General features: G+C 49.1%; 1 pseudogene; it reads left to right on the top strand.

Moving 5' to 3' along the window:
* Positions 1-12,797: 12,797 nt before the first annotated feature.
* Positions 12,798-20,488, top strand: LOC125361644 (annotated as a pseudogene).
* Positions 20,489-22,361: the final 1,873 nt, after the last annotated feature.

Raw genomic sequence — 22,361 nt, 5'->3', positions numbered from 1 at the left:
CAGTCCCCCCTCTGTGTGCTCTGTCCTCACAGCCGCTCAGGCAGGAGGGAGAAATTTGGGCACATCTGGATTTCTTCCTTCATTTCCTCCATTTAGTTACCAAATCCCATTGTACCTGTCTGTCTCCCTCCCGCCCCAATATCTCTCCACTGGTCCCCCGGTCTCCACTCCCGGGCCCTCAGCCCAGCTCTGGAATCTTCCTCAGCCTCCCCTTCTCCGCAGAGTGGCTTCCCCTGTAGAGACCTGTCTGCTCTCTCCCAGCCTCACAGCCATCTCACGGCTCCCCATGACTCCAATTTCCAAGGGTCCAGGGCACCCCCAGGTGACCCAAGTGAACCTCTCCAGCCACTGGTGGCTCTGGCTCCCTCATAGCCATACCTGACTCCCGCTCTTTCCTTCCTTCTGCTCTGCCTTTTAGAAGCAGTGGTACCCCAGCCTCGGCCCTTGTGAGCTTTGGTCATGCTCAGGCCCCTCTCAGACGTGTCAGAGATCCCCGGGGTTCCTCCTGCTATCACACGCGTCCCCCTTCAGCCCTGTGCGAGGGAGTTACAACTGTTTCCCCACCACCTCCTTTCACCGTGGCTCAGCCTCCATTTCCCTCCATACAGTTGGCCTTACCAGAGGTCTGCAGAGCAAGGACGACATACAGAGCTCATGAAAGACAAAATCAGTTTTCACAAAGAGCATCTCCCCCACTCCCAGGGAACCCATTCTGCCCATTCTCTAGTTCTTCCCTTAACTCCTACTAACTGTCAGGTTGCAGGGTCCCCCAAAAGAGTCTCCTCAACCTATCATCCCTGTCCCAGTGCCCAACACCTCAGCCAGAAGGAGGAAAGCACACTGCCCTCGTACTGTCCACCACAGCCGGTTCCAAAGAAGAAAGCCTGTGCAAGTCACCTGACTCTACTTCCTCAGTCACGGAGGCAAGGCCAAAAGATGATGTCTCCTCCACAGGGCTCTGCCCCCAAGGGCGTGAAACGCAAAGGCCTATCAGAGCTTGGCGAAGACAGCTTTTTCTCATGCTCTTCAATGTGCTCTTAGGCTCAAAGCTTCCAACCTACCTCAAACACACATGGCCCTAATGGTGTATGGCTTGTGTGAGGGTCTATACAGCAGGCTCCAAAAGGTCATAGCCTTGTTCTTTTCTGGTACCCTGGGGTGATCTCATTGCTTTTGTTTCTCTCCTCATCTTGAGAGGAAGCCCCTGAAATACCAGAATCACAAAAATTTTAAAACCTGTTATATGTATATTTCCATGTCCCCAGTGCTGTCTGAACACAGTTGGCGCTCACTAATGCGTACTGAACTGGATTGCTCCATCCCCCATTCTCGCTACCAGGGAAGATCAATCAGGATTATCCCTGGAATTGGATCCATTCCCCAGGCAAATATTTGCCCCCTTCTTATCATAGAGAGAGAGCCATAAATCCTCCTCTGCTCTTTTTCAGTTGGCTTTTAGGAAGCTTAGTCATCATCTTAGCCTTGGTTTCTGCACCTGTTTGTATTTATTTCCTGCCCTTTCTCTAATAGGATCGTGTGACATATACGACAATTATCTGAGCTGTCCAGTTCCTGGTGACCTGAGGTGTAAATTCTTAAGCGATCAATGAGTAAATCCCAGTATTTCCTAAGGTCCTGGGGTTCCACTTGCTTCTTGGGATTTCTCTGCTATCTCTTCTGCCACATTGCATAGACATGGAGACACTACTGCTATACCAGGCAGTGTGCTGATCTGAAGCACTGGGTTCAAATCCTGATTTTGCTACTACTGGTTGTGGGAATATCCAACAAGTTTCTTAACCACTAGGAGCCTTGTTTCTCACCTGTAATATGGGAAACTAGGTGTACCTATCTTAGATGATGTGGAATGATAAGTAGAGCTAATCTTAGTGTTCAGAACAAACAGCTCCAGGCTGACAATGAGAACTGTGCAAATGTTTGCCATGTGTAGGACCAACCTTAACAGGCTGGGGCCCTCCTGAGCCGTCCCCTGGGAGGGTTCTGTATCTGAACTCCTCAAACGTGGGTGAGTACAGAAATTGTTGGAGAGCTGATCAGTAGGTCAGGGTGGGGCTCGACCTGCGGTTCTCAAACTCTTCCACTTCCATGTGATGTCCGTGTTCCAGGTACGAAGTGCACACCTCAGTCCAGACTCTGAAGGGTTAGGTGGGGTTGGGGCCAGGAGTGGAGGAGCCAGCCTGGCCTCCTTGCTCCTATGCCCGTGCCAGGAGCGGAGCTGACAATGAGAGCCTTGGTTCTCTTATCACCAGCATCCAGAAGACCCGGGCACAGGGTGAAGGATGCCAAGGCTGAGGATGTGGACAGCGCCCTCTGCCTGGGAATGGCCCTGGTCCCTCGAGGACTCCTCCTAGCCCAGCTTATGCCCTTTCCCAGCAACTAGCCTGAAGCCTCATTTTGAGCTGGTGGCAACTGGGCCTGGTGGCTCATTGGATACACTGGGGGTTACACTCCCAAAGGGACCTCTACCTGCTTTCTTTGAGTGTCCTGGGCTGTGTAAGATGACCCGGGTTGGGGGGGGGGTCGGGGTGGAGGGGGGGGGGTCACCAAACTACTGCAGGGCCTGAATCCTTGGGAAACCCCCTGATTTCTCTGAGAAGGAGCAGGAAGCCCTGCATTTGTCTAAGGACTCTACTAGTCTCTTTCCATCTCTTTAGTGGTTCTGGAAGTTTCTCCCGTGCCCCTTGTGACTGAGGGAAGCTCCGGTGCAGGGGAGATGAACGCCGCTGGTATGGATCAGTGTGTGGAGGTCTGGGTATGGTGTACGAGCCTCTGCGTGGTGACATTCATTCGGGCACATGCTCTTTGCTGGTCTGCCAGGTGTCGAGGGCTCCTCTCTGGCTGGGTTGTTGTTGTTGTTGTTTGAGGAAGAGAGAGAGAGAGAGCAAGAGCGAGAGCAAGAGAGCTTGAACTCAGAGCCTCCCACTGTTGCTTGGCTTTTTTGCTTAAGGCTTGTGTTCTACCACCTCCACTTTCAGATTTTTGGTGTTAATTGGAGATAAGAGTCTCTCAGATTTATCTGCTTTGAACCTTGGTCCTCAGACCTCATCCTCCTGAGAAGCTGGGATTACAGGTGTGCACCACTGGAACTTGGCTCCCTCTGCTTTTCTGTGATGGTCAACAGCTGTCCTCAGACTCTGGCCGGTCCTAGGCTGGTCTCAGCCCTCGTCCCCTGTGAGGGAAAGAGCTCCAGGCTACAGAGGGTGGGTGGGGCTCAGGAAATGAGAGATCCACCACAGGAGGTGCTAGTACTGAACAGTGAGCCCCGCTCCGCTTGGAGGGGTCTCTGAGACAGCTCGCAGTGGCTGCCAGAGGCAGGGTCTTCAGAGGCCAGGTTATGAGGGTGGCCTGGCTGGTATGGGGTGTCATCACCATGACACTTGATTTATTGCTACAGAGACCCTGGAGATCCTGCAAGGGACTGGGGGAAGGGGAGTGGCTGAGGGGGGGCCTGGGCTCACAGGATCTGAGGACAGTGGGGCTTTGACCTTGAGCACCCCTCCCCCCTTCCCTACAGCCTACACCCAGTGCTGAGCTGGGAGGACCCAGTTAATCCGCTAAGCCTTCCTCCTCCTCTTGCATAACTACTTTTGTTGTGGGGAAAGATCAGGAGCCTGCGATGCCCACGAACACAAATCTCCCCTGGTATCCAGGCTGACCTGGGGTTGTGGCAAGGATTGTGGGCTGGGGAAACACAGCTTACGCACTGGAGTGACTGGTGTGCATGACACAAGCAGAGAAGCAGCCATGGATAAGCGTGCACGAGAGAAAGCGTGTGTCCCAGAGCCGCTCGTGTGGACATCATGCTTCACAGCCCCCCCCAATGGTGCACCCCATGAATACCCAGTCACCTTCATGCGCAGGGACCATCCGAGGACCTAACCCTCAGCCACTGGGGGGCTCACGCCTCTTCCTCCCAGGCCTGCCAGTCTGCCCCTCTCCTGTCTTTCTCCCCTCACCTCATCTCAGTGACAGAAGAGGGGTCTCCCTATGAGCAGCCTGGTTGGAAGCAGAGAGGGTTTTGTCTTTTCTGAAGAACAGGCTCTATAGAACTTCCATCGATTTCCCACTGGGCACTGAGCCCATACTAGGGGTTTTCTAAAGCTCCAAAATATAGAGGGGGCTAGTTTTCAACCTCACATATAACAACCTTGATATCTGATGGCACTTCAAAGTGGCAAGCTGCCTTCTTACCACTATCCTGTGCATTCTTCATGACACCCTCAACATAAAGCTGCCTTTGCTTCTTCCATTTGACAGATGAGGAAACTGAGGCCCAGGGAGGGATGAGAACTACCTGAGATCATAGCAAATTAAGAACTAAGCTGATCAGTGGCTTACAATGCCTGTAATCCTAGCAACTCAGGAAGCTGAGAGCTGAGGATCATAGTTCAAAGCCAGCCCCCTCAGAAAAGTCTGTGAGACTCATCTCCAATTAAGCAGAAAGAAGCTACAAACAGAGGTATTGCTCAAGTGGTAGAGCATCAGACTTGAGCAAAAGATCCAAGCAAGAGCGTGAGGCCCTGAGTTCAAGACCCAGTAATGTGCCACACACGCACGCGTGCATGCACACACACACATACACACACAAGAATTGACCAAAACCTTGAGCCTGGGTTAGGAGAAGGTGTTTGGAGGGCTCGGCCTTCTTCTCTCCACAATGGGGTGCCAAGGTTTCTCTGGGTTCCCAGGACCTAGAGCAGAAGGCGGGCTCATGATGCTCCAAACCAAACCCCTGGCAATCTCGAGCTGCTGCTGTCCCATCGGTCCCTGCCCTGCGGCTGCGATTCTGGCAAGGCTGGGCCTGGCACCGAGCTGGGGCTCCGAGCCTGGTGCGGCATTTCCTCCAGGCTGGGTGGGCTTCTCTAGAGAGAGAGCGGAAGCCGTGTGAGGAGGGGGCGAGCTAGCAAGCCCAGATGGGGCCTGTCTCACTGATGTAAGGTTTAGCTCTTATCACTCTCTGTTCTGCTATTTGTTATTTTTTTTTGTTTTTCTTCTGAGACTGAGACTTGGTACCGACCACTTTGTTTTGCTCATTGGCTGTTATTCTACCACCTGAGCCAGGTCTCCGACCCAATGTTGTTCGTTAACAAGTACATTCGTGTCTTCTGCTAGACTGCAGGCAGTTCCAGACCAAAGACTTGGTTTGGGGCCTTTAGGTAGGGTTGACCACCTGAGGACATCGGATGCCCAGTGAGTACTGGTAAAGAAAGGCAGAGGAAGAGATGGAAAGATCTGGGGCCCATTGGGAACACCCCTGCTGCCTTCTCTTCTTCCAGAATAAGCTCAGGAAAGGATTGGGGCTGGAGAAAGCAACCCTTCCCGCCATCTGAGGGCGGGTTGGATCTTCAAAGGGTGTCCGGACCCACAGAGTCGGACCCACAGACAACAGAGCCAACATCCTAGTCTTTCTTACTGGCCGAGAAAAAAGGGTAATTGTCCCTTGTGTCAGTGATGAGAGGGAGCAGGGCTCTGTTCTGATTTGAGAGAGGCCAGAAGAGGACTAGGATAGGACAATGGGCATCGGGTCCATGCTATCCCTCTGCCAAGCCCTGGACCTTTCATTATCCCTTCCTTTCATTCTCCCAGCAGCCCCCATGGCTAACCCATACATGAGGGTGCCCATCTTTGCATGCACACACTTGCAGGGGTCAGTGACTGGTTCCCAGCTGGGTAGTGACTGAGTCAGCTTTGGTGTAGGCACTTGCGCAACAAAGGTTCTCAGGAATCGAGTCCAGGCCCTTCCTTTGGGAGCTGAAGGCTGCAAGGAGTCACTTCCCCTCCTAGGAGAAGTTTCTTCATCTGCCGCGTGTGAGACATGTGCGTGAGGCAGTCTGTGACACTGGACCCCACAGCAGTGGGGGGCTGCTCCGGGGCTCAAGATCTATTCCAGCACTCGCAGTTGGCAAGCGGGGAGCCAGGGGTGAGTTTGCTAGCTGGCCCTCATCTGGAGGCTTCTTCCTTCCCTTTGGCTTGGGTTGCGTAGCATGGAGGTGCAAGGCATACAGGACAGGGAAGGAGGGAGTGGACACGGGGACCTCAGTGGAGGAGTGGAATAGTGAGGTGGGATTTGAAGCCCTGTGGGTCTGAGTTTGAGTCCTGAGTACACAAGGCACATTTTCCCTCCAAGCCTCAGTTTCTTCTTCTTCTGTAAAATGGAAGTAGCAATGATCTTTACTGAGAATTTGTTTTTTTTTTTTTGTTTTTTTGGTTTTTTTTTTTTTGGCCAGTCCTTGGCCTTGGACTCAGGGCCTGAGCACTGTCCCTGGCTTCTTTTTGCTCAAGGCTAGCACTCTGCCATTTGAGCCACAGCGCCACTTCTGGCTGTTTTCTGTATATGTGGTGCTGGGGAATCGAACCCAGGGCCTCATGTATACGAGGCAAGCTCTCTTGCCACTAGGCCATACCCCCAGCCCCTTTACTGAGAATTTGAAAGCTTACAGACAGGTAGGAGACAGAAGTGGGTCCCTCGGGATGGAGGCTGGGCTGGACACTCGGAGCTCCCGGGACACGGGCAGGAAGGACAATGTAACGCAAGACAGCCTGGAGCTGAGCCCATGTGAACAGGGCGAAACCAAGACTCAGAGTCCAGGCACGACTTGTTAAGGGAGGGCAAAGCAATGTTGCTGTTGGACTCTGCTGACCGTCGGGTAAAGACCTGTGGGCTGCAGGGGGATTCACACCTTTTGTCCACTCCCGAGTAGCTGTTTGCTGACTCTGGGGCGATTTGATACCCTCAGTATCAAATGAGATTTAAAAGTAGAGAAGATAAACTTTATAAACTAAGGAACATTGTGCCCGTACGTGTGCGTGTAAGCCCTCTGTGTGTATGAGTAAGAATGTGCAGCTTGTGAGAGTGTGCACACCTGTGTGCACATGTGTGTCTGTCTGCACTTGCTCCGGGACTGGGCGAGCGAACTGACTTATTCCACACTGCCCAAGACCCCCATGCATCTGGGCTGCTGCTCCTTTTTTTCTCTTCTCCTTGCTTTTGGTTTTGTTTTGTTTTGTGCTGGTACTAGGGCTTGAATTTAGGGCCTAGGCCAATGTCGCTTAGCTTTTTTCTCACTCAAGGCTGGTGCTCTACCACTTGAGCCACAGCTCCATTTCCAGCTTTAGTGGTTAATTGGAGATAAGAGTCTTATGGAGGGCCGGTAATACGGCTTAGCAGTAGAGCGCTTACCTAGCATGTATGAAGCCCTGGGTTTGATTCCTCGGTACCGCATACACAGAGAAAGCCAGAAATGGCACTGTAGCTCAAGTGGTAGAGTGCTAGCCTTGAGCAAATGAAGCTCAGGGACAGTGCCCAGGCCCTGAGTTCAAGCCCCATGACTGGCAAAAAGAAAAAAGGAAAAAAGAAAGAAAAAGAGTATTATGGAGGGGGAGGAGGTAACAAACAGTGCAAGAAACGTACCCAAGGCCTAACATATGAAACTGTAACCTCTCTGTACATCACTCTGGCAATAAATAAGAAAAAAAATGTAATTCAAAAAATAAATAAATAAAATGAAAACAAAAGAGAGTATTATGGATTGTCCTAACCTGGCTGGCTTTGAACCTCAGTCCTCAGATCTCAGCCTCCTGAGTAGCTAGGATTACAGGAGTGAGCCACTGGCGGCCCAGCCTGCTTCCCTTTTTAAAAATCCTCACTTTGTTTTTTTTTCTCATTTCCTCACTATTTGTTAGTTTACCAGAAAGGGAGGGGGCACGGGCCCGGAAACTAGCAATTATGTCGGAGCTGTTCTCTGTCTCATTCTGTGACTGTCCTTGGAGACCACTGCCCGGAGACCAGGCACCAGGCCAGGAGCCGGCCAGGCTTTCCTCTGTGTAGACCACCTGCCTCTGCTTTTTCCTCTGAGGCTCTACACAGGCAGTTTTCATTTGCATCATTGTCCTGTTGCCTTTTTTTTTTAAATGATACTAGGGTTTTGAACTCAGGGCTTTGTACTTGCTAAGCAGGTGCGCTATCACTTGAGCCATGCCACAGCGCTATTGGATTTTTTTTCAATAAGGTCCAGACTTTGATCCTCCTGTTTATACTTCCTGCATAGCTGGGATGACAGAGTGTACCATAGTCTCACTAACTTTTTGCCTGAACTAGATTTGAATCCCTATCCTCTCCATCTTTACCTCCTCAGGAGCTGGGATTCCAGACATGAGCCACCATGCCCAGCCTCCTACTGACTCATCATAATATCCCAGTGTCTTCCGGAGAAGCCATATCTTTCCCATTTCCTAGGCAAGGAAATGATGTCTCCGTGAGGAGCAATGGCTTTCCCAAAGGACAGAGGTGCAAGTCAACTGGCAGCAGTGCTGAGAGTTCAACTCCTAACTCTACGACTTTGTTGTTTACCATGGCTGGAGTGTACAAGTGCTGGCTGGTGAGCCGAATGAGCAAACAAATGAAAGAGCAAATGAGCACCTCAGTCACTGAATATTGAAGCAAAAAGAGGTTAAGCAACAGCCACCATGGCTACTGGTATAGAGCACCTGCCTATAACTCCAGACCCAGACCCTAGCTCTCCGCCGGGCTTTCCTGACTCCCTAGAAAAAGAATGAGTCAGGAGAATCTGGTGCCAGGTGGCTGTTCCAGCTGAGGCCACTCGAGATTCTCAGAAAACTGAGGCCCCAGGCCCCTGCTGTACGACACCCCACCATAGCCCCTCCTGCCATGGGGCCATTTCCCCATTTGTCTCTGAAGCAAGTTTCTATTTTGGTTTGGTGATCTGGAGGCTCAGGCTCAAATTCCTCCACTCTCACTGCTATGGAGTCTAATTTGGGCCGGTGACATGGCCCAGGCATATGGAGGCGTCTCCCTGCTCCCCCTGGGCAGGCCGCCAGCAGCAGCAGGTCTGTGGGCACCCATGCACGATGCATCTGCATCTGTGGAGATGGCCCAGGCTCCATCCATGGAGCTGAGAAACGCAGTTTCCTTTAGGAACTCCTCGACTAGGGAGGAAACCTAGATGCAAGAGGTCTTCAGTAGTGAGACAGTGCCAAGCAGCCGGACACCCAGAGCACCCCTGGTTTGATGGGCTGGGATGGAGTAGGGGTTGCTGTGGCCTCTGTGGGGCAGATCTCTGCTCAGGATAAGGGAAATGTTGGTCTATGGAGTCAGATGAATAGGAAGTAGCTATTCAAATCATCCCACAGCTCCTGAGTGCCTTGTGCCACCTGTTTGTGGGTGGGTGGGGGGGTATGAGAAGGAAAGGAGGGGATTCTACTCTCAGGGGTAAGAATCAGTCTCAGAAATCAGAGTTGTGCTTAAAGCCAGGCACTAGCATTTGTGGGCGGTATGGTCTCAGACAAGTTATTGACCTCTTGGAATTTCTGTCTGTAAAATGAGATAATAAAACCTACCTGACCAGCTGCTCATAAAGTAGACAAAATAAGGTCATGTGTATATTATTACTTGTAAGTTCTGAGGCTATCTAATTCTCTCCCCCTCTGTACCCTGAGCACCTGCCTCTGACAGAGGAGAAAGTCCCTTGGGCCACTGACAGCCTGAGGGTTGAAGCGGGAGACAAGACTGGTGAAGTGTTAGAATCTACCCAACAGATTCACCAACACTTGACGTTCTGCTGCTAGTGTCACCCTGAGGGCCTCGCCTTGCCTGCCACCAGGCTCCCGAGGCGGACCGACCACACCACAGAGGAGAAGAGAAGCTGATGTCTAACACGCACAGGTCTCTTGTAAAAAGTTCCTGGGGTGAAGCAGCTCATAGGTTAAGCATGAAACACCCCTAAGCTGGAAATGTTCCTTTCCAGAATCACTGGTGAGATGTTTTTGTTGCTTTGTTTCTCAACTTTTAGGGTTGTGTTTTTTTCAGGGGGGTGAGGAAATTGTTGTTTGAGACAGGGGGTCAACAAGTAATCCAAGCTGGCCTGGAATTCACTAAGTAGCCTAGATTGGCCTCAAAAGTCACAATATTCCTGTCTCTGCCTTCTGAGTGCTGGGATTCTAGGTATGAGCTACGATACCAGTGTCATTGCTGAGATGGCTCACACAAGGGCTTTGTTACAGATTTATCAGCATTAATAGTGGAACTTACATTTAGTCAGTGGAGCCACGAACAGTGCTAAACAACTGGCTCAAGGTTATGCAGCTAATAGAAGTATTAAGAACAGAGAAAAGATTTGAATACAGGACTACCTATGCCCTGAAGCCCAAGACACTCTGTGTGTGTGTGTGTGTGTGTGTGTGTGTGTGTGTGTGTGTGTGTGTGTGTGTCCGTCCTGGTACTGGGGCTTGAACTCAAAGCTCATGCTATACCATTAGAGCCACCCCTCCAGCTCCAGAGTTTTTGCTGGTTAATTAGAGATAAGAATCTCCTGGATTTGTCTATCTGGACTGGCTGCAAACCATGATTTTCAGCTCTCAGCCTCCTAAGTGGTTAGAATGAACAGAACTCTCCTATTCTAAGGAACACTTGTTTGTTTGTTTTTGTTTTTGTTTTGTTTTTTGGCCAGTCCTGGGCCTTGGACTCAGGGCCTGAGCACTGTCCCTGGCTTCTTCCCGCTCAAGGCTAGCACTCTGCCACTTGAGCCACAGCGCCGCTTCTGGCCGTTTTCTGTATATGTGGTGCTGGGGAATCGAACCTAGGGCCTCGTGTATCCGAGGCAGGCACTCTTGCCACTAGGCTATATCCCCAGCCCCAACACTTGTTTCACAAAAGGTGTCAGTCTTCAGAGCAGAAAAACATCCGATCAAATGCCAAAAACAAGGATGACAATACATTCAAAAGACTGATTAGTCGAAACCACAATACACCACTTGAATACGTAGCAGGTTGGCTATAAGCAATTTTTTTTGTTAGTCATGGGCCTTGAACTCTGAGCCTGGGCTCTGGCCCTGAGCTCTTCAGCTCAAGGCTAGCACTCTACCACTTTGAGCCACAGCCCTACTTCTGGTTTTCTGGTGGTTAACTGGAAATAAGAGTCCCACAGCTTTTCTGCCCGGGGTGGCTTTGAACTGTGATCCTCAGATCTCAGCCTCCTGAGTAGGTAGGATTACAGGCCGGCTATAAGCAATTTTTAAAATTGTTGACAAGGATGTGAAGAAATTGGAGTTCCTGTACTGCAGGGAAGATGATGAAATTATACAACCACTTTGTTTTCTGTTTTTGTATTTTAGGGACACTAGATGATTGAACCCAGGGCCTGGAATGCTAGGCACATCCCCAGCCCATTTTGCTCTAATTATTTTTTCAGGAAGATTCTGTCTGTGTTTGCCTGGGCTGGTCTGGGCCACAATTCTCATCCTTATTCCTCCACTATAGCTAGGATAAGGATACATACTGCCAAGATTTTTGGCTGAGATGAGTTCTTGCTAACTTTTTGCCTGTACTGGCCTTAAACTCATGATGCTCTGCTTCTGCTTCCTGAGTAGCTTGGATTATAGTGGTATGCTACCACATCCGTCTTTTGCAGCCGCTCTGGGATACAATTAAGCAGTTCCTCAAAAAGTTAAACATAGAATTACCATATGATCCAGTAGTTCTGCTCTTCAATTTATACCCCCCCCCAAAATGAAAATGTGCAGCAACATCAAAACTTGTATACAATGTTCACAGCAGCATTAGTCATCATGGCCCAAAAGAGAAGATAGCCTAAATATCCATCAATTGATGAATGGATACACAAAACATGGCACAGGCATACAATGAAGTATTATTCAGCTATGAAATTAGAATTCTGGGGTCTGGAAATATTGCCTAGTGGCAAGAGTGCTTGCCTAGTATACATGAAGCCCTGGGTTCAATTCCCCAGCACCACATATGCAGAAAACGGCCAGAAGCGGCGCTGTGGCTCAAGTGGCAGAGTGCTAGCCTTGAGCAAAAAGAAGCCGGGGACAGTGCTCAGGCCCTGAGTCCAAGCCCCAGGACTGGCAAAAAAAGAAATGAAGGAATCTGATCCATGCTACCTAAATAGACCTCAGAGACACTATGTGATATGAAATAAGCCAGACCTAAAAGGATACATTTTATATAATCTCACTTGCATGAAATGTCTAGGCATAATTATAAATACAAAAAAGGGAAATGACTTGTTTTGGGGAGACTAAGGGAGGTGTAGAATAGGGGATAACTGCTAGAAGGTACAGTTCTTTTTGTGGTAATAAAACTATTCTGAAATTAGGTACATAATGCTAGTTGATTTTGAAAGTATGTGAATTACATCTAAACATTTAAAAACCTAGGTGCAGTAATACAGATGTATCTGTCAGCCTTCCATTGCTGTCACAAACGAATTGTAAAAATCATCTTATGAAGAGGAAAGGTTTAGTTTGGTTTCAGAGGCCTTAGTCCATGGCTGCTTGTTTCCTTTGGGCCTGTGACAAGGCCAAGCATTGTGCTGGAAGTCTGTGCTGAAGGAAACTGCTTATCTCATGGAGGAAGGAAAGCAGAGAGGAAGCAGGGGAGAGACCCAAGTTCCAATACAACCCCTCAGGGGCACATCCCAAATGATCTACTTCTTCTAATGAGGCTCTAAAGTTTTCACCACCTCCCAATAATGCCTTCAGCTAAGGACCAAGATTTCAATGCACGAAACTCTGGAGAACATTTAGGATCCAAACTGTAACAACTGATATTCTACAGAAGGTTGAGACTGACATTGGTCCTGTGGTAGGGAAGAAGGAAAACTTGACCAAGTTTCCTGGCATCTGAAGTGAAAAGAGAGAAGCAGCCTTCAAAAGGTCTGGGTTCTTAGAGAAACCAGTTCTTTAGAAGCTTAGCTGGAGGAAGTGGCTTGTGGCTCCTACCTAGACGGCTTCTCTCTTTTGCTCGGGCCCATGGCACCGGCAGGATGGGCAAATGTCGCGGTCTTTGTACGGCCAGAAAGCTCCGCAGTCACCTACAGGACCAGAAGTGGCATGATAAACAATCCAAGAGAGCCCATTTGGGCACAGCCCTGAAGGCCAACCCGTTTGGGGACACTTCCCATGCAAAGGGAATTGTGCTGGAAAAAGTAGGAGTTGAAGCCAAGCAGCCAAGTTCTGCTAATCAGAAAATGTGTCAGGGTGCAGCTGATCAAGTATGGCAAGAAGATCACAGCTTTTGTGCACAATGATGGTTGCTTGAATTTTATTGAAGAAAAATGATGAAGTTCTGGCTGCTGGATTTGGCCGAAAAGGTCATGCAGTGGGTGACATTCCCGGGGTCCGCTTCAAGGTCGTCAAGGTAGCTAATGTGTCGCTTTGGGCTCTATACAAAGGCAAGAAGGAAAGACCAAGATCCTAAATTTTAATGATAAAGACACAATAATAAATTTTCATAGTAAAAAAAAAAAAAAAAGAAGCTTAGCTGGAGGCTAGTTCAAGCCCCAGTACTAGCACAAAATCTTTCCCCAGTAAATAATTCCCTGTTCTCTTGGCACCTGGAACCACCTATCTCTCCCGAATTTGTCTCTTCCACATACCTCTTATAACTGGAATTATTCAGTATCTATCTTTTTGTGTATGGCTTATTTCATAATTCCAAAGCATGTTACCAGAATCTTTATTCCTTTTTAAGGTTGAATAATAATATATTGTGTGCATATCATATTCTATTTATCCATCCATCTGTCAATAGACATTTGGGTAGTTTTTACCTTCTGGCTATTGTAAAAATGACTGCTATGAACACTGCTGTGTAAATATCTGTTTGAGTCCCTTCTTTTAATTCCTTTGATTGGAATTCTAGAAATGGTGATTCTGTGGTTTTTGTTGTGGTGTTCGCTTTCTTTCTTTCTTTCTTTCTTTCTTTCTTTCTTTCTTTCTTTCTTTTTGTTAGTCATGGCCTTGAACTCTGTCTGGGACTAGATGCTGTCCCTAAGCTCTTTTGCTCAAGGCTAGCACTCTACCACAGTGCCATTTCTGGTTTTCTGGTGGTTTATTGAAGATAAGAATCTCATGGACTTTCCTCTCCCGGCTGGCTTTGAACCGCAATCCTCAGATCTCAGCCTCCTGTGTAGCTAGGATTACAGGTGTGAGCCACCAGCACCCAGCTTGTATGTTTGTTTCTCTTTTGTGGTTCTGACTCTCAGCCTCACATCGCGGCTCTTGCTAGGCTAGTGCTCTACCACCTGAGCCACTCCACCAGATGGTCACTGATTTTCAAATTGGTTACCTTCTGTTGTTGCAAAAATGAGTCATCTATTTTGGATAGTAACTCTTCATATGAGACATACGATTTTCAAGTATTAGCTCCCATTCTGTGGACTGTCTTTTCACTTCGATGATAGTGTCCTTTGATGCACAAAGGTTTTAATTTTTACAAAATTGAATTTGTTTATTTGTTGTTGCCTGTATTTTTGTTGTCATAGTGGTCAGGGTTAGGTTTTTTGTTGTTGTTGGATTTTTCTGTTGGTTGTGAAGCTTGAACTCAAGAGTCTGACCATTATCCCTGAGCTTCTTTTTGCTCAAGGCTAGCGCTCTACCCTTTTGAGCCACAGTGCTACTTCTGGTTTTCGGGTGGTTAATTGGAGATAAAGAGTCTCACAAACTTTACTGCCTAGCCTGGCTTTGAGCCATGAACCTCAGATATCAGTCTCCAGAGTAGCTAGGATTATAGGCATGAACCTCTAGAGCCTGGCTAAGGGATGTTTTGATTACAAATGTTAAATGCTATTAGCTTGGGCAAGAAAAAATATATCCGTTCATGCAAATATAGATCCAAGATAGACCTACATCTGACATGGACTACACCTAACAGTTAAAATGATGCCATCACATTCTCCTTTAGTATCCTTTCTCTTGCCTTACTGCTGGGTTTCTCACTTAAGTTCATTCTCACTTAAGGTCTTTCCATAAGTACCAAGCTTTAATAGTCCTCACCTCTAGTAATCTAGGAGAAAAAATAAAATAAATTTTAAAAAAACTTTTCATGCTGATTCCAGCAAAATTTCTGAGACAAACTCTATTAGTTGTCCCAGGACCAATCACTGGTGAGAGGGTCTGGATTGATGTTCTGATTGGTCAATGACCACCTTGAACGAAACAAATGAACAAACCTTAGACAGGTAACCAATTCCTCCCAAGAAGAACTATGGGACTCTGATGGACAGCCAGGGTCAAGAAGCTCTGCTTAAAAGGACATCTCTCGCCTTGGCTTTCCATGAAAGGCCTGAGTGGGGCAAAGAGCATCCTTCTGGTTTGTCTGTGAAGACTTCTTGGTAGCGGTAATGAAATGGTCAAGCATTTATGCAGGCCAAAGAATGAACAGTGAAGCCAGAAGCTGGGTGAGGCCCTGGAAGGTGGTTAGCAGAGCTAGCATTGCCAGTATGCTGGTGACTAGCACTGCAAGGAGTCATGATTGTAAGACAACAATTAAACACTTACTGTATGACAGAGGTGCATGGTCCCTTCCCATCCTCATGAGGACCCTGTGAGGTAGGACTAGGTATTATCTCTATCTTCTACCTCAATGAGGAAACCAAGGCACCGAGAGGTTAGCTCAAGGTGGCACAGGTAGGAGGAATGGCCACTGGGCTACAAGCCCAGAGTCACATTTTTAGCCACTATAGTACACAAGGCTGGCCTGGAGGGCCACCCCTCCCTGCCTGGATGCTTAGCAGACTCAGTCACAGATCCAGGTATTTGTTCCTGTCCAATGAACCCCTGCAGACTGGTCCTGGTTGTCCTCTGTCATTGAGTTTTCAGTGGTAGACTTCCAGCTGCAGATGTTGGGAGAAGACAGGCCAGGATCAGAAACAGTGCCAACCAGAGAGCAAACAAGATCACAGCTGGTCCCAGGAACTGAAAGTAGATCTGGGTCTGGCAGATTGCATGCAAGGAGCAGGGTGTCTGCTAAGAACAAAGAGGTCAACAAAAGCCTTTATCCTTAGACACTGGGAAACTAAAGACGACTTTGAAAGGGGAGAGATGAGATCAGATTCCTCCTGAGCAGAAGTCCTACGGGCTACAGAAAGGGGATGGACTGGCAAAAGATGGGAACAGAGGTAGAACATGGTGGTGAGTGTAAGCAACAGTGATGGTTACATTTTCCCACCAGGGAAAGAGTAGTGTACAAGTCTTGCTCCTCTAGCCTGCCCTGGAGGGATTGGAGGACAGCAGGCCCCTGGCCTGACCTCTTTATAAACAGTAACCCTGTCTACCATATGCTTTCTCAACCCATTCCCACCCTGGGTAGGACCTAGTTCAAGGACAAGAGCAAACACTCGATCTTAGTCAATTCTGCAAGCTTAGCAGTCTAAACTAGGCTTCTCTACCTTGAAAGCCTGAGAGCTTGAGGACCAGGGCATAGCCTGGCTGAGCTGCAACTGGGCTCCCTCAGGCAGGAAGAAGCCTGGCCTCCTCCACCCAGGAAGAGACCAGCCCAGATCCTCAGTATTCCAGAGCAGATGGCACATGATTCCTTCCTGTTACATTCTCTTGAGTTATACCCGGCAGAGACACAGGATGGAATGAAAGAGAAGTGCCCCTTAGGGACAGTGCTGAGCAGGAGGGCCAGGAGGGAGGCAGACACTTGGTCTCATTGGAGCTCCACCCTGCAGCAGCTGAGTGACCTCAGGACTCATGAATCCAGTTGCCTTGACACACACACACACACCAACTTCTGTGCTCAAATAGACGTGCTAGCCCAGGGCCAAATGCCTCTGTTTCATCTATGGCCAAGAAGTATGGGGGGGGAAAAAAGAGTTTTAAGGGCTCCCCTCCCCAGTCCAAATGCAAGGGCCTGTGAGCATCTGGCAGGTGAAGAGAGTCATCTTCAGACTCCTCCACGTTCCCAGCCATCTCAGCCTGGCCTTGCATCTCCAGAAGAGGAAAGCCAGGCAGTTGCACTGAGCTCGAGCATGGGACATGGACATGGAGTCTTCCCAGCAGACACACTGAGGGCCTGCACCTCATCCTGCCTACTCTGAGCCTCAGCTTCCATCTGTAACCCAGAGGCTGGAGTTGGGCATTTCTGACTCCCCTATCTGGTCTGGCTTTCTAAAGTCTCCCTGCCCCTGTCCAGGGTTCCACTTCAGGCTCCATTTTCTCTGACTTGGACTCTACACACACAAGCAGTCCTCCAATCATAGCCCAAGGGACCTCCCAGTTCTCAAATTTGAAGGGCCCTGCACTGCTTCAGAAACTCTCAAGGGCCTTCCTTATCTGACACCCACAATGTGGGGACCAAATGCACAGCCCACTAGTCAGAGGCCTGTTGGGAAATGGATCTGGTGACTCCCCTCCTCTTCTCCTCCTGCCATGCCCTTTACCACCTGAAGACAAAACTCTTGCACTTGCCCGGGCCTCACATCTCCAACAAGCCTTTGCCCAGAACACCTTCCCCTTTCTTGTCCACCTCTACCAAAGCATCATCTCTTCCAAAGAGCCTGTCTTGATATCCCAGGCAGGAACAGGGACCTCTTCTGTCTGCCTGGGGACCTCTATTCCTCCATCTTCACCTATCTTTCCCACCAAGTGGGGGGATCCTCAAAGGACCGAACCAAGATTCCTGAGAAATCCTCATACTCAGGAAGAGACTCCCTGCAAATACACATGAAATGAGTAAATGTAGAACACAGCAAAATAAATGAGAGAGTAAAGGTTGCAAAGGAGGTCACTTCTCGTGAGTCAAGCTAACCACTGACATAACTAAGAGCACTATTAAGTTGTTGGCTGAGTGAATTCTTGCTGTGGGTCCATCCTTTCATTTGAGCCTCAGATAATGCTGTGGTTGTTCATAGGATTTCGTAGTTAGGGACTCTGGCACAGAGAGAGGTAAAGTCACTGCTCATGAACTACTGAGCCAAGCAGAACCAGGTCTGGGAGGCAGAGAGCTTTGCCAAAGCAACCGTGATGTGTGACCAGTGATGGGTAATGAGTGTGATTGATCAATGATGGGTGGCTGATCGATGATTGGTGATCAGTGACGAGTAATAGATCATGGGTGTTGATAACAGGCGACTATGAATACCAGGAACTGATGTTCAATCCAATTGCATCGGCTGGAGTTCTGAGAAGAGACAGCTTCCAGGACCAAATCCTTACATTTTTGTATCCTAGGAAGTTCTGCCAAAGTATTACCCTCTCCTGCCACTCTATGATAGAAATAATTGATGCTTTCCCGATCCAATGTCATATGCTATGCAAAAGTACCACCCAAGCCAGCCCCTCCTACCCCCTTGAGGATCCCCCAGTCCCTCAAAACAGGTTTTCCAGGGGGGCTGCTGCCCCTCCTAGGCCCTGCCCACCTTCCATCCCTTTCCTGGAAGCCACCAAGGCGGCTCCCCTCCTCCAGCCAGGCACCAGCCTTAAGTGGCCTGGGAGTGTCCAGACGGCAGTCACTGCCAGTGGCCCTTCTCCAGGCCTGGATGGCAAGTCGCTTTGGAAATTTCCTTACAATGAAGCTCAGATGGCGGCTGGCTCCTTGGTCCCCTCTTGCCAGCCTCATCCGGGGACAGATGTCTAGAACTCTTTCCTCCGCTGGTTCCAAAGGCTCTCTGCTCTGCCCTGGCTTGAGTTCAAGAGTGTGAGAAGTGGGTGCAGAGAGGAAGTGGAGGACTCTCCCAGAGTTGGGGGGAGATGGAGGAAGAGACACAGCTGGAGAGGCACGAGGGCTCAGGAAAGAGGTTTTGCTGAGATGGGTGAGTGGGCTGAGGGGAAGGAACCAGCTGCCTGGAGCTGAGGAGGAGGGATGCATGGGGGTAGAAACAGAAGGGTTGGTTAGGCAAGAGGAAGTTGAAGGTGCCCTGAAAGGGCTCTGTTCTGAAGAAGCTGAATGAGGTCTCCTGGGGTAAAGGGTGTCGGGTTGACCACAGAAATATGGCCAAGGCATAGAAGACAGAGAAACGAGGCTGACCCAGGCCGGGAAAAGGTTGGGAGCAACCAGGCACTGGTGGCTCATGCATGTAATCCTAGCTTACTCAGGAAGCTGAGATCTGAAGATTGAGGTTCAAAGCCAGGCAGGCACGAAAGTCCAAGAGATTCTTATCTCTAAGAAAGCTGAAAGTGGAGCCATGATGGAGTCCCAGCCCTGAGGAAAAATGAAAAAGCTAAGGGACAGCACCAAGACCCTGAGTTCAAACCCCAGTACTGGCATACACACACAAAAAAGAAAGAAAGAAGGAAAGAAGAGAGGAAGGAAGGAAGGAAGGAAGGAAGGAGGAAGGAAGGAAGGAAGGGAGGAAGGAAGGAAGGAAGGAAGGAAGGAAGGAAGGAAGGAAGGAAGGAAGGAAGGAAGGAAGGAAGGAAAAAGATTAGGAGCAGCCAGTGGGCAAGTAGCCTGTTCAGTGGGACAATAGAACTGTGTAAGTCACTTCCTCCAGCCACACTCTGAGCACAGTGAGGATGGACCAGGGTGATGGCGCCATGTATGGGGACGCGTACGTCCCAGAGGAGTCTGGGGTACTTGGGTAGAGGTGCAGGCTGGCATGGTAGAGGAGAGAAGCCAGGAAGCTTCTAGACCAAGGGAGGCTGAGTGAGAGGGCCTGATACAGAAGGAGTGATTCTGTGCAGGCTGGAAGCCCTAAGCCTCCCACCACTTGTGGATGCTGGGAAATGAAGATGGGATTCGGGAGGAGGGGGACTCAGGGAGGACCTGGGCTATTGCAAGAGGAGAGACAAGCAGTTCAGCCCCACCAAGCTGTCTGTTTATCCCCCCAGGTGGGATCATTCACAGCTCAATTCTCTAAGCATCCAAAGAGCCCCAAGGGGTGACTTTGGCCCTTGAAGTTCCATCTATCTGCTCCCAATCCCCAATAAACACACACTGAGAACAAATTCCATCTTGCTCTACAAACAGCCTCAAGCCAAGTCTTCTATGTTTGCCACTAGTCTTCGATGTTTTTCACCTCTGGGTCTTTCTCTTGAGCCAGCCCAAGGAATCCATTCATTCATTCATTCATTCATTCATTTTTGCCAATCCTGAGGCTTGAACTTTAGGTCTGGGAACTGTCCCTGAGCTTCTTTTTGCTCAAGGCTAGCACTCTACCACTTGAGCCACCGTGCCACTTCCAGCTTTTTCTGTTTATGTGGTGCTGAGGAATTGAACCTAGGGCTTCATGCATGCTAAGCAAGCACTCTACCACTAAGCCACAAACCCAGCCCACTCATTTATTTATTATCTACAATGTATCAGACTCTTCCTAGTCATTAGACATGCCACAGGGGGCTGGGAATATGGCCTAGTGGTAAAGTGCTCACCTCATAGACATGCCACAGTAGGGTAAACATGTAGAAATTGGTGGAGGTTGTGTTCTGGTGGAGGAAGAAAGATAAAACAAACTAGCAATTAGGATATTTGTGAAACGATTATTTTAGCAGGTGCGGGTGGCTCAAATCTGTAATTCTAGCTACTCAGATCTGAGGATTGTGGTTCAAAGCCAGCCCCAGCAGGAAAGTCTGTGAGACTTTTATTTCTATTAAACTACCAAAAAAGATGGAAGTGGAGTTGTGACTCAAGTGGTAGAGTGCTAGCCTTGAACAAAAGGAAGGTCAGGAACAGAGCCCAGGCCCAGAATTCAAGCCCGAAAAGTAGTACATGTGTGTGCGCGCGCGCACGCACATGCGCACACACACACATACATGATTCTTAAGGTCTGTAGATGTGGCTCAAGTGGAGAACATTTGCCTAGCAAGCATGAGGCCCCGAGTTCAAACCCCAGTGCACTTTCTCTCTCACTGTCTTTGTTTCTCTCTCACACACAGAGGCACACATACACAAAGAGAAGTGTGAAGGAGGGGAAAATGGCAAAGAAAAAGAGCTAGGCGTGTGTGTGTGTGTGTGTGTGTGTGTGTGTGTGTGTGTGTGTGTGTGGCTGGGATGGAGTCTCTGTTTTAGGAGGGTGGCAGAGGATGTCTTCACAAGCAGGTGTCATGGACATCAGCCTCCTAGCCTGCACCTGGAAGCCAAAGTTGACCCTGGCTTTGGTCTCCTATTCTCCTCTCAAGCCACGCCTCAGATGCCTAAAAAGCCCCGTTCCTCCCACAATGAGTTGACCGCAAATGAGACCACTATCCCACATGGTTCACCCAGAGGCTTTGAGGTTTGGTAGAAGGTGATCCAGCTCAGTGGAAAGAAGACCATAGGATACTTAATGGTCCTAGCAAGTAAGCTTTGAGTGCTCCCATTTCCTTCTCTCAAAACGGTAAAGAGCTGGGCATCAGTGGCTCACAGATGCAATCTTAGCTACTCATGGGGCTGAGATCTGAGGATCTCTGTTCAAAGCCAGCCTAAGCAGGAAAGTCCTTAGGACTCTTATCTCTAATTAACCAGAAAAAAATAAGCCCAAAGTGGAGCTATGGCTCAAGTGATACAGTACCAGCCTTGAGCAGGAAAAGCTAAGTATCAGTATCTAGGCCCTGAGTTGAAGGCCCAGTAATGGCACAATAATAATAATAATAATAATAATAATAATAATAATAATAATAATAATAAATTCCCTTCTTGCAGGTGTCAGAAAATAAACCAGGACTAGGTAGTCAAGGGTTTGTCTTCAGATTTGAGAGTAGTCAGAACCCTGCCTGCTGACTTGGTATGTATGGGCTCCACTGCCTAGTTTCCTGTAAACATGGCATCGTTCCATGGGAAGTTAATAAACTGATGAAGACAGATGGGACAATGTCCACAGGGACATTGGTCTCTGGCAGGCCCACTTCGGAAGGGAGTCAGCGACTCTTTGCAGATCTTCAGCCCAGCAGGCAGAAGTCCCAGAGAGCTTTCTTGAAGTGACAAACAGCAGCCTGGGAGGGAAGTGAGTGCCCTGTTGTGGGGAGGATGTGAACCCCCCCCCCGGGGGCCTGCCAAGCCATCAGGTGGCTTCATGAAGCTTCCTTCTCTCAGGGGAGAGGATGAGCTCCACGTCCGGGACCTCAGGCCTCTCTAAGCCTTGGGTATCCAGAAGTCAGCCACTGACCATGAGTTGCAGTCCAATGGGATGAATTGTTTCTGCCAGATGAGCTCAGGCCCAGGATGTGTCAGGGATGGCCAGAGACAGGGAGGTGCCTCTTCTAAGAGGTGAGGGGTCCTCTAAGACTCTCTGGCAGACAGAGAGTTGTAGATTTCGCCGGCTACTTGGGACCTTGCCTCTGCCTATGGAATAGGCCATAAACACTTGGGCAGTGCTGGTGCTCCTCCCTTTCTGAGGTCAGAGTTGGGGATGCAGCCAGGCTCAGGGGTGCTTATTCCCTCAGCCATGCCCTTTAATCCTCTGATGATGTCAGTCAGGACAGAGATTTTTGCCTTTTTTTTTTTTTTAAGTGGTATTAGGGTTTCAACTCACATTTGCGCTACTGGTGCCCTGCCTCTTGAGCCATGCTTCTAGCCCTGCTTTTTGCTGGTTATTCTGGAGATAGAGTCTTATGGACTTTTCTGTCAGGGCACAGTCATCTGGATCTCAGCTTCCTGAGTA

This window comes from Perognathus longimembris, chromosome 13 (genome assembly GCF_023159225.1).
Source record: "Perognathus longimembris pacificus isolate PPM17 chromosome 13, ASM2315922v1, whole genome shotgun sequence".
In the NCBI taxonomy this organism is placed as follows: Eukaryota; Metazoa; Chordata; class Mammalia; order Rodentia; family Heteromyidae; genus Perognathus; species Perognathus longimembris.
Note: the sequence above shows the minus strand (reverse complement) of the source record. Positions and strands in the feature narration are given on the sequence as shown.